Raw genomic sequence first — 12118 nt, 5'->3', positions numbered from 1 at the left:
AGGGGAGAGCAGCTTGTTACAAGCCTGCTCTGCCCACTCCTACTGTTCCTGGGCTGGGGTCCTTGCTCCCCATTTCAGACCTGGTTTCCAGTGGGGCTCAGTACACACAGGCCCCACTGCCTGCAACTGGAGTTTGCTTGTTCTGGTGACTCTGACATTCAGGCCCTTCATCATTCAGAGGCTGACAGGTGTGGTGAGGGGGCTGGAGAAATCCCACTGCTGAGCGGAAGGAGGCCAAAGAGTTGGGATTCTGGGAGCTGATGGGTTCGTTTGCCCTGCTGCGGGAAGTGGAGCTGGAGACCGGAGATGCCATGTGAACGAGACTACCTGATGTCCTCTTCATGCCCGAGGGGCTGGAGCCTCCTGCCGGAAACCCTCTCAGGAGTCCAGCTTAGAGGACATGTCTAGGGTGTCCCTTCCTACGAACAAAACCAGGGTGGTACAATAATCGAGACGTTTCTGTCCCAGAGCTGGGAGCCAGGGACAGGGGAAGCTACCAGGCAGGCTATGCATCGGGGATCCCGTTTCTCCCCTAAGAGACCCACACCCCCCAAAGGAGTAAATGGCTCTTACCTCCATGAGGGAGTGGGGTCTTCCATCTAAGCCTCTTTGAGAGCCAGCACTGCTTGCTTTGATGGGACGAGGTGACCCGTCTCCACAGCTCCAGGAGGTGGCTCAGCTGCAGGCTGCACCCATCTCGGAGGCTGTGAGGGCATTTGGGGCGCAGCAGGAAGGACCCTGCTCCACAGAGAGGGGAGAGGGTTTCTGTGAGTGCCAAGTGGGCTCCATTACCCCTTCCCCCTCCGGCAAGTGCCGGATGATGCGGAGCTGGCGCATCACATTGGCTGTGACGTCCTCCTTCTGCAAGGGAACGAGAACCTGTCAGAGACTCAGATGCCCCCGAGGAATTGGGGGGGATTAAGGGCACCTGGAAGCAGCAGCATTTCCACCCACCACCTGCCTACCTCTGAGGGATGGATTCACCCTCCTGACCCCTAGAATGGAGTCTTCTTGTCCTTTCTAGTGACCTCCAGTGTCAAACCCCCTCCTTGTAGGGTCAGCTCCTGATACCTCCCCCTCAGTGTCCCTAACAGCTGTTCCACCTCTATTCCACAGCTCAAGTTCTCAGACCCCTCTCCTCCACAGCTTGGGCAGGGACAGGGCTCTAGCAGGGGAGTGTGGGGGAAGGACGGATTCTGGCAGCAGTGAAGTAGGATGTCGGGAGGTTGAGACCTTTCCCCAAGTCATCCCAGACACTAATGCTGAAGACACAGGATCGCAGCCCTGGTGAATGGGGCAGATCAGCAACCCCTGCTAACTGAATCCTCCCATTCTCTCTAGAGTGGGTCCAGCCCTGCCAGCAGCAGGACAAGCTTCCCCTGCCCATGTGCATCAGTTCTGCTTGGTGAATCGCCATCACTCATCAGTCCTTGGCTTCCCAGGCTGCCAGTGATGGGAGCAACTCTGGCTCGTGGCTCGGGCAACAATCCCCTTCTAAAGCTCTGCGATCAATGTATCAGATATTTCACCCCATGAACAATGTCTTAGCCCCCTGGGGATGGGGAGGATCTCATTATTGGAGCGTGCCCAGGGTGTCGCAAGAGACAGCCAGGGCCATTCGGAGGAGCACCGCCCTGCTTAGATCCACCATTACCCTCCCTGAGTTTGCCGTAAGTGACCGTCTGGAACCCAATTAATATCAAGACAATGTAGATATTAGGCACCGTGATACAGCATGGCCAGAGGGAAGAAGGAGAATGTTTAAAGGGAGCCTTATTCCCTGTAGAAGGAAGAAAGTTTGCTATAGATTAATTAGAGCACCTGAAGCCAGTCACCTGATAACTCCCCCCACCCCGCTTCAATCGGACAAGGGAAGGAGTTGAAGCAGAGTAGATTGGTCAATAGACAAGTCAGATCTTACCCAGAAATCACACTGTTGCCAATCCTTCAGGAGCAAGGAGGAACAAGGAGCACCTTGGTTTCAAAAGAGCCAAGGAGGAGAGGGACATGGTCCATGAAGAGAGCCTGCTCCGGGGTTCCTGGAGGAAGAGAGGAAGAGCAGGGAGCAGGACCGATTGCTCAGGGAGGGATTGCTGGATATGGGGCCAGCAGGGTGGTTCATCCACCTCATATCACAGCCCCAGCCCCAGTGCATGTGCCAGGTGCAGTGTCTGCAGGTGCACAGGTCCATGTAACTGTGACAGCGGAATGGTGTTCCCAGGCCTGGCTCACAATGGTTGGAGGGTGGAGTCTGTGGCAGGATCAGTGAGCAAAATTGCAGATGGGGTTTCTGTTCCCAACTATTGACAGCTGTGTGTCTTAGAGAAAGATCCTCTTACTGGTTTTGGAGACAAGGGTACGTCTCTTGGAGAGAGGGGTGAGGTGGCAGAGCGCATACTGGTTTATGCCGTAGACGACCCGTGTTCTGGTCAGCCTTGAATTCTTCAATTCCCTAATGAATTTTCTTCTGACCCTTAATGGCTTTTTTATTTTTGCTCTCGCGATTATTCAGACACTCAGCCCAGTCGGCCTGGTCCCACTTCCATGTGGTGCCTCACTTTCCCCCTCTCTGAAGTGGCGATAATCCTAACTGACAATTAGACAGTGTTTGATCCTCAGATCTTCCTTCCCAAATCCCTGTCCTCCTTGCCCAACACTACCCTCTCCCCCAGTTCCCCAATATTCCATGCCTATCTTTGTGCCTGTCTCATCCCCCAACTACAAGGGCTCAGACACCGTCTCCTTCCAGCAAGCTGAAGCTGTCCCTGGCTCTGGAGCTGGAATTGCATGTCCAGAGAGCTTTGCTTGCCTGGTGTATTGACCGTGGGCATGAGAAAGGACAACACCCTTCTGCAGGTTGAACATCAAACTCCTCCTCTGTCCCAGCAGCAGGATGGCCTCTCGTCCCTGCTCCCTCAGACAATGGGAGCTACTGAGAGGTGTGGTTGGCAGAGCATGAGAACAGCCCATGAGGTTAAGAAATGGTGGGGAGAGCCTCTTCCCTCTATGGGACATTACGCTGCCCCTCCGTGGGCAGTCCTTTCTTTCTGCAGGCTGGGATTTGGGTCCTGGATTCTGCCCAGAAGCCCAGCTTCCATCCCTAGCAGCTTGACTGTTCCCTACTCTGGTGTACACCAGGCTCTCTGCAGAGAGCTGCTCTGGGCAAGGCCTGCCCATAGAACATGGATGACAAGCTCTAGATCCTGCTGACAGCAACCCCCAGCACACACAAACTCCAGTACATCTTGGAGGTGAGCAGAATGGGAAGGAGCAGCAGGGGTTTTAACTTGGCCCTGGGGACTCCTAGAAAGAAGAGACTGAAAAATCCATGTTTCTTCTCTTGGATTCTTCTGAGTATGCATTTGTTATATAAACTCAGTGGGTGACCTTGGGGTTAACTCACTTCCCCCTTCCGGCATCAGTCTTCTCCACTATCAAATCTACCCTGGGGAAGAAGGACATAAGCCCCGACAATCACCTTCACCTGTTGGTGTCTGGCCCTGGGAGCCTAAACCAACTGGACTATCTGCCCCATGACCTAAACTGCCCTGTCTTTCCTGCCTACGGCCTTGTCCTAAGTGCTCAGCCTAGTCCCTTCCTGGCTTGTCCCTGACCTTTCAAGGACTCTCCAAGCTCCTCCCACACCTGCTCCCCTTGGGTCTCTCTCCTGGCTGAGCACAGGCTGCCCTTCTATCTCTCAGCAGGCCTGGGTCCTAGTCACATGCTGCTGCTTGTCACCTGATCCCCACACTTATTCTCTTCACCTTTGGGAGCTGCATAACCTGGGCTAGGTGCTGCTGAGCTCCAACCCCTTTCCTGGCCATCTCACCGTGGGACAGGTTGAAAGTGGAAACCTGTGGGCTAAAAGTAACTGTTAGTAACTCTTAGTAACTAATTAGTTAGTCTCTAATGTGCCACATGTACTACTTTTCTTTTTGCGAATACAGACTAACACGGTTGTTTCTCTGAAACCAGTAACTGTTTGCTCTCAAAGGTGCCGAAGACACAATGGAAGAGGAAATCCTTTGGCCTGGATTTAAATTATTGCAACTGAAAGTGAATGAGAGAAAATAGGTCCAGAGTTATCTTCCTGTATCTTCTGTACAGCAGAAAATGTACAGATTAATAGATGTTAAGGTCAGAAAGGACCATTATGTGTTTCCGGTCGCACCTCCTGAAAAACTCAGGCCCTAAAATGTCACCAAGTCTTTCCTTTAGCCAAGCATAACATGGGACTGAGCTAGAGCACGTCCTTTGGAAGGACGTCCACATGCATTGGAACAGAGGTTCTCAAACTGGGGAGTCAGGCCCCCTCAGGGGGTTGTGAGGTTATTCCTTGGGGGGTCGTGAGGTGTCAGCCTCCACCCCTGCTTTGCCTCCAGCATTTATAATGGTGTTAAATATATAAAAAAGTGTTTTTAATTTATAAGGAGGATTCACACTCAGATGCTTGCTTTTCTGTTCCTGGCTTTGGGACCATGAGCGAGTCTCTTCAACGCTGGGTGCCTCGATTTCCCCAACTAACAAATAGATCTAATCATGTTGGGTTTTTTTGTTCTCCCCATTTTACAGGGTGGGAAACCGAGACACAGTTGGGACCTGTCTACACTGCAAGTCTCTTGTGCATTTCGAAGCTGCTAACCCCCACATGTTTTTCAGATCCTATGGACAACACCGCTCCTAAAGGTGTGTTTGGTTTGTGCTTATCTCTATGTAAACCAGCAGGGCTGGGCGGACTTTTCTCACTGTGCTGTGGGGAGCAGGTTCTGGGTACTAAGAGTCTGAAGAAGCTCTCAAGGACTACTTTTTACAAATATTTCTATCAATGAATTGGGAGAAAATATACAATCCCTGCTGATAAGATTGGTGGGTGACAAAATATTGGCAGAGTGGTAATTACTGATGAGGAGAGGGCAGTGATACAGAACCATCTGGCTCATTCGGCAAGCTGGGCCCATTCAAAGAAAGCAAGTTTGACCGGAGCCAAATGCAAGGTCCTACACCTCGCAACAAGGCATGCCGGCCACACCTCCAGAATGGGGAAGTGTATCCAGGAAAGCAGTGACTCTGAAAAGGATTTAGGGGCCATAGTGAAGAAGCCACTCAAAACGAGCTCCCAGCATGATGCTGTGGTGACCAGGGCTAAAGCCATCCTTAGACATAGGAGCAGAGCCGTGAGGAGGCTAGGGAGGTGACACAGCATCAGTGAGACTGCTATTGGAATACTGCCTCCAGTTTTGTTGTCCTCATTTGAAAAAGATGTTGAGAAATTGGAGCTGGGGCAGTAAAGAGCCACCAAATGTTCTGCGGGCTGGAGAAAAATGCCTTCTAGGGAGCGATTGAAAGAGTTCAACCTGTTTAGCTGATGAAAAGCAGATTGAAAGGTGACTTCACTGAAGTGTTGAAATACCTTAATGGAGAGAAAATACTGGGGATTAAAAGGCTCGTTAATCTAGCAGAGAAAGGCAAAACAAGACCCAATGGCTGGAAGGTGAAAAGAGACCAATTCATATGACAAATAAAGCACAAATATTCAACAGCGAGGATGATTTACCACAGGAACAAGCTACCAAGGAAAGTGGTGGATTCTCCATCTCTTGATGTCATTTAATGAAGACTAGATGGCTTTCTGGAATGTCTTTGCCAAAGGTTAGCGACTGTGGTAAACAGGAGGCATGTGATATGCAGGGGGTCAGATGAGATGCTCTAATGGTCTCTTCTGGCCATCAAGTCGACTCGTTTCTGAAAAACTGAGTGTAGCATTGGGAGTAGCCTCTGATGTTTTGCTGTCTAGCCGGCTTGCTTCCTAGAATGAATACTCCTTGAGTGGAGTGATCCAAAGGGAGTAGCTCAAACCTCCAAAGTGTCTGGCCAGAGGCAGGACATTAGCACTGCAGGGAAGGGGTGGGTAGGCTGACGGGATAGCAAGTGTGAAAAAGGGGACAGGGGTGTGAGAGGAGCCTATATAAGAAAAAGCCCCAGATAGCGGGACTGTCCCTATAAAATTGGGACATCTGGTCACCCCAGGGGTGGGTGTGGTAGTGACATCACACAGGCCCTTTGCAGGACCTCAGCCTATTGGTCAAAGGTAGTGGGGAGGTGGTGACCTCACAGAGAGATGGTGACATCAGCCAGGCAGGACAGGGGTGCAGGGCCAGGGAAACCTCGCAGACCCCTGTAGCTTTGCTTCATCAGTCTCTCTCTCGAGGTCCCTCTTTCAGGACTGAGAGAGTATTAGGGTTTACGTACGTGAGCGCAAGGAGGAACCTCTTTCGAGTTTTCTACTTTCCTTTTCCTGATTTTACGAGAAAACAGACATCCCTGTTTGGAAGGTAAGAGCCTCTGAGAGGTTTGGAACCTGTTCAGTCTGATCCATTTGGTGCCAGGTGAATTCTAGGCGTGGAAAACGCTAGCTTAAGGTGGCAGAATTTTATTCCCCACCTAGGATTTTGTCCCTTAGAATCACTGGGGACATTAAGGTTTGTCCTTTTTGTTTTACCTTTTCCTCCATCCCTCCCTCCTTTCTCTTCTTCTCTTACTTTTTTTGTCCTTTCCCCTGTTCCCCTCCCGCCACCAGGAGGGGTGTGGAGGGGGTGTCTCTGGGGGTGCTCTGCAGCTCCCATTGTGGAAGGTCCACCCAAAAATGTGGGGCTGAAATAGTGCTTGGCCAGTGATCCCCACCGGTGACCTGGGCCATCCTTTGAGCTCTCAGGTGAGAACCCTCAGCCCCCCGCCTCTCAGTCTCTACCCTGATTGCCTGAGCGGGGGGTTACTGACAGGGAGGAGACTTGGGTCCTTGTTGTTCTCTTTTAAGACTAAGTAAATAAGTCATAACCAGTCATATGTTTGACGAATTTTGCTGCTTCTCTGCCTTCATTGTCTCTGAGCAGTTCATGATTCTCTCTAACATTCCAGTTCTCCTGAAACACTTGCTGAATAATTACTATGAACTGTTTGTTGGTCTGGAGCTCATGTGAGAGGACTTTATTCAGGTCATTCAGTGTATGAAATTCAAGATCCGATGGTTAGTTTGAAAGTCCGGGCTCTTGGGTCCTATTCCCAACTCTACCACTGCCTGGCTGTGTGACCTCAGACAAGTCAGTTCTCCTCCTTTCTCAGCCTTAGCTTCTCCCTCTTTCAAGTAGGCATAACAATCAGCTCGTACCTACCTCACGGTGGGAGGAGGATGGGGATCCATTGGAGAGTGTCTCGAGGAGCAGTGCATAATATGAGGGGTCCTATCTCGTTTACTCAGATCAGATTATGACATAATAGAGTAGCTGAAATATTCTATTTTATTTGTTTTTGATTATTTTGAAATTGTTTAGGGCAGCAACTCCTTAGCTCAGACTGAAGCATCTTCTCTAATTTTTGAGATCTAAGCATCTCCTCTTTGTGTGCGACGAGACAATTTAACACACTCTGACAAACAGGAGATGCTTTTGTTTTGCAGCAAAATATTTTTGCAAAGAATTTTCATCCCACTTGTTATGATTTCAAGAAACAAACCGGTTTAGACTGAATGTGATTTTCCAACAGATGTTAGGGGGCTTATTCCTTCACCCGCTTCCTTCCCTGGTCCTTCTCCCATGAACAGAGAGCAACAATACCCGAAGTTCAAAGATGCAAACAATTCGATGTTTTATGGGGTGAACTTCCAGCAAGCATGATTCCAGTTTCCTTCCTTAGTATCCTCCTTCCCAGCTTTGACACCACAGAGCCTTACACCTGTGTCCCTGTTCCCATTCCTGCCCTTAGCCAAACATGATTCCAATTGCCCCAGCCACATTCCCTGTTCCCATTTCCCCTTTTCGCAAAACCTGATTCCAATTTCCTTACTCCCATTCCCTGTTCCCATTTCCCACACCCACCCACACCCACTCCCTTCCTCATTGACTACAGATTATATAGTAAAACTTGAGTTCTGCTTAGCTATACCTTAACCAATCATTTTCCTGAAATTTAACTAACCAATCCTAACATATTGTAGCATGATTATGTAACCAATTATATCCCACCACCTTAATTAGTTAACACCCAGCAAAATTAATTGTACAGCAGACAGGAACAATCACAGAACAGACGGAGATTATACAGACAAACAATAGCAAAGTGGGAAGTATAATGACAAGACAATACAGAAGTGAGGATTTCACATCCCAGCTATTGATAAGTGAGTTCTTGCCAGACAGGATGCTATCAAACTAAGTTTCCTTTTACATTTTCTAGGCATTTCCCTTTCTCTGGAGGTGATAGGCACTATCAGGACAGGATTGTATTCCTAACAGCCCAATAGCACCTTCTTTCAATGTGACTAGTTTGGAATGTGAGGATGTGACCGTTCGATTCCCAGCTTATGGCTGCCTCTGTTGCTTAGCCAAAGGCCTTAGCCTAAGAACAGGGCCTCAGACTGTCACAGTAAGAGAAGGCCCTTACACTGGCAGACAGTGATTTTGATTCTTTCTTTTATACCTCTGTAACTAGCCAAGTGAAAAGAATACATCTAAATTCTTAGAGTATAGGCCTTTGCAGACAGACCTGAATATGTATATCCTAACAAGAAATGGTTTCAATGAAATTTCCCCCCCATCTCGATTCCTGGTCTCTCTCTTTGCCTCTGCGGGGTTTCTTGTCTGTTAGGAGTCAGGATTTGTGGCGTCTCTTTCTGGCTCTGCCACCGCGTTGCTGTGTAGGCCGTTTGGTAGGTCACTTCCCTTCTCTGTACCTCAGGCTCCCCATCTGTCTAATGGGAACAGGGACAATTTGTGAACTCTGGGCAGTCATGAGCCTGAGTGAGATAAGGGGCGTAGTTAAAACCCTTTGTGAAAGAGAAAGGGGAGTTTCACGGTGTTGAGCACCACGGAATTCTAAACTTTGCTAAAATGTCTAGGCTGCAGAAACAAGAAATGGTCGGGGCCAAATATTAACCACTGTCTTTTTTAAAGCCCATTCAGGGATGTGAGTCCCACTCTTTTAGGTATCTGGAGTTCTTTGTCAGCAGGAGAGAAGAGGTTCCTGCCGCCATTTTTATGGCCTTAACAAACCAGGTGCTGTGCCCCAGTTCTCATCTGAGATCCCCGAAAAGAACCTCTCCCCATCCGTTTACAAGACAGTAGCTATCTTTAAAAGGGAAACAAAGAGAACCCCGGGACTTACAGACTAGCCAGCCTCATTCCATACCTGGAAAGATACTGGAACACATTATTAAACAATCAGTTTGTCAGCACCTACAGGATCATTTGGTTCTTAGTACCAGTGAGCATGGATTTGTCAAGAACAAATCATTCCAAACCAATCCTGTTTCCTTCCTTGACAGGGTTATGGGCCTAGTGGAGGTGGATAAACAGTAGATGTGATCTATCTTGGTGTTAATCAGGCTTTTGACGCAGTCCCATAGGACATTCTCACAAGCAAACTAGGGAAATGTGGTCTTGATGCAATTAGTATAATGTGGGTACACAGCTGGTTGAAAACCCATCCTCCAAGAGTCGTTCTCCATGTTTTGCTGTCCAGCTGAAAGGGAGTACCTAGTGGGTCCTGCACAGATCAGTCCGGGGTGTGGTACTATTCCATATTTTCATTAATGATTTGGAAAATGGAGTGGAGTGTATGCTTCTAAACTGTGCAGATGACACCAAGCACGTTGGAGCGCAGGACTGGAATACAAAACGCCCTTTACAATTTGGAGACATTGGTCTTCTTGAGCCAAACTCCAGGGCTGGGCCCCTCTCTGTAGACTGGGCAGAAGTGAAACCCCAGAGCCAAACACTCCTCCTCCTGGGCAGTGCACGCCGACCGCTAATGGTCAGATGCTGCTTAGCACTGTCAGAGCAGCTTCTGCTGCGGGATTCTCCCAGCACTTTCCAAGAGTGGTAAAGTATGAAATCCCCATTTGACTTCTGGGGACAGAGCCATAGAGCGGGGAGCAACTTGCCCAAAGTCCCAATAGGAAAACCAGCAATGGAACCCAGGAGTCCTGACTGTCAATCCCCTCTTTTCACAGGCAGTCGATCGCCCAGTGTCATCACCCTGCCTGCTGTCTGGGCAGGGTAACTCCTCAGGTCACCACCCTCTCCAGCCTGCCTTGGGCTTGGAGAGTGAGGAGGAGAGCGAGGGACAGCAGATGACCCTGAACATCTGCCATCCATCGCTCCATCGCCTAGAGCAAGTGATAGGCATTAGGGTTCTTCTGTGGCGTCCTCTGTCTGTCTGGGGGGAGGCAGAAAGAGGGGGAGAGAATCTCTCCAAAGGAGATTGGATTTGCAAAAGACTCCCAGGAGCCCCTTGATATCAGACCGGGGAGGGGCTTTTCCAGAGCCATCTCCAGTGTGTTTGGAAATGTCCCAACAATGCGGCTCCCAGCCCTTCCCTTGTGGGATACTCTTTGACAGGCTGAGAGTGTCTGAGCTGGGTGAGACCCTGTGAGCTGCTGAACATGGATTGTCATAAATATAAAGGGAAGGGTAAACCCCTTTAAAATCCCTCCTGGCCAGAGGAAAAATCCTCTCACCTGTAAAGGATTAAGAAGCTAAAGGTAACCTTGCTGGCACCTGACCAAAATGACCAATGAGGAGACAAGATACTTTCAAAAGCTGGGAGGAGGAAAAAAAACGCAAGGGTCTGGGTCAGTCTGTGTGATGCTTTTGCCGGAGACAGAACAGGAATGGAGTCTTAGAACTTAGTAAGTAATCTAGCTAGGTATGTGTTAGATTATGATTTCTTTAAATGGCTGAGAAAATAGCTGTGCTGAATAGAATGAAAATTCCTGTCTGTGTGTCTTTTTTGTAACTTAAGGTTTTGCCTAGAGGGATTTTCTATGTTTTGAATCCAATTACCCTGTAAGGTATTCACCATCCTGATTTTACAGAGGTGATTCTTTATTTTACTTCTATTAAAACTCTTCTCGTAAGGAAACTGAATGCTTTTTCATTGTTCTAAGATCCAAAGGTTTGGGTCTGTGGTCACCTATGCAAATTGCTGAGGATTTTTACCAAACCTTCCCCAGGAAGTGGGGTGCAAGGGTTGGGAGGATTCTGGGGGGGAAGACGTGTCCAAACTACGTTTCCCAGTAAACCCAGATAAAGTTTGGTGGTGGCAGTGGAAATCCAAGGACAAAGGGTAAAATTAATTTTAATTTTTTTTTAATTTTAATTAACTAATTAGTTTTAACCTAAGCTGGTAAAAGTAAGCTTTCATGCAGGTCCCCACATCTGTACCCTAGAGTTCAGAGTGGGGAAGGAACCTTGACACCATGTTTCTTCTCTTGGATCCTTCCAAGTATGCATTTGTGATAAAAACTCAGTGGGTGACCTTGGGGTTAAAACACATCCCCCTTCCGGCATCAGTTCGAGTAGCTAGGCCAGGAAAACAGGGGCTAGATCCCAGGACTGGCTATCAGAAGACCTCCCATTTCCTATTCCTGGCTTTGGGACCATGAGCGAGTCTCTTCAACGCTGGGTGCCTCAGTTTCCTAAGCTATCAAATTGAGCTAATCAAGGGGTTTTTTTTTGTTCTCCCCATTTTACAGGGTGGAAACCGAGACACAGTTGGGACCTGTCTACATTGCAGATCTCTTGTGCATTTCCAATTTGCTGACCCCCACATGTTATTCAGAGCCTGTGGACAAAACAGCTTCTAATGGTGTTTGTTCTGTTCTTATCCCATATGTACCAGCAGGTCTGGGCGGACTTTTCTCATTGTGCTGTGGGGAGCAGGTCCTGGGTACTAAGAGTCTGAAGAAGTTTTCAAGGACTTAAAAGTAGTTTTATCAATGAATTGGGAGAAAACCTACAATCCCTGCTGATAAGCTTGGTGGGTGACAAAATACGGGCAGAGTGGTAATTACTGATGAGGAGAGGGCAGTGATACAGAACCATCTGGCTCATTCGGCAAGCTGGGCCCTTTCAAAGAAAGCAAGTTGGACCAGAGCCAAATGCAAGGTCCTACACCTAGCAACAAGGCATGCCGGCCACACCTCCAGAATAGGGAAGTGTATCCAGGAAAGCAGTGACTCTGAAAAGGATTTAGGGGCCATAGCGGAGAAGCCACTCAACACAAGCTCCCAGCGTGATGCTGTAGTGATCAGGGCTAATGCGATCCTTAGTCGTAGGAGCAGAGC

Source organism: Lepidochelys kempii, chromosome 3 (assembly GCF_965140265.1).
Source record: "Lepidochelys kempii isolate rLepKem1 chromosome 3, rLepKem1.hap2, whole genome shotgun sequence".
NCBI classification, from domain to species: domain Eukaryota; kingdom Metazoa; phylum Chordata; order Testudines; family Cheloniidae; genus Lepidochelys; species Lepidochelys kempii.
This window is presented reverse-complemented; position numbering follows the sequence as displayed.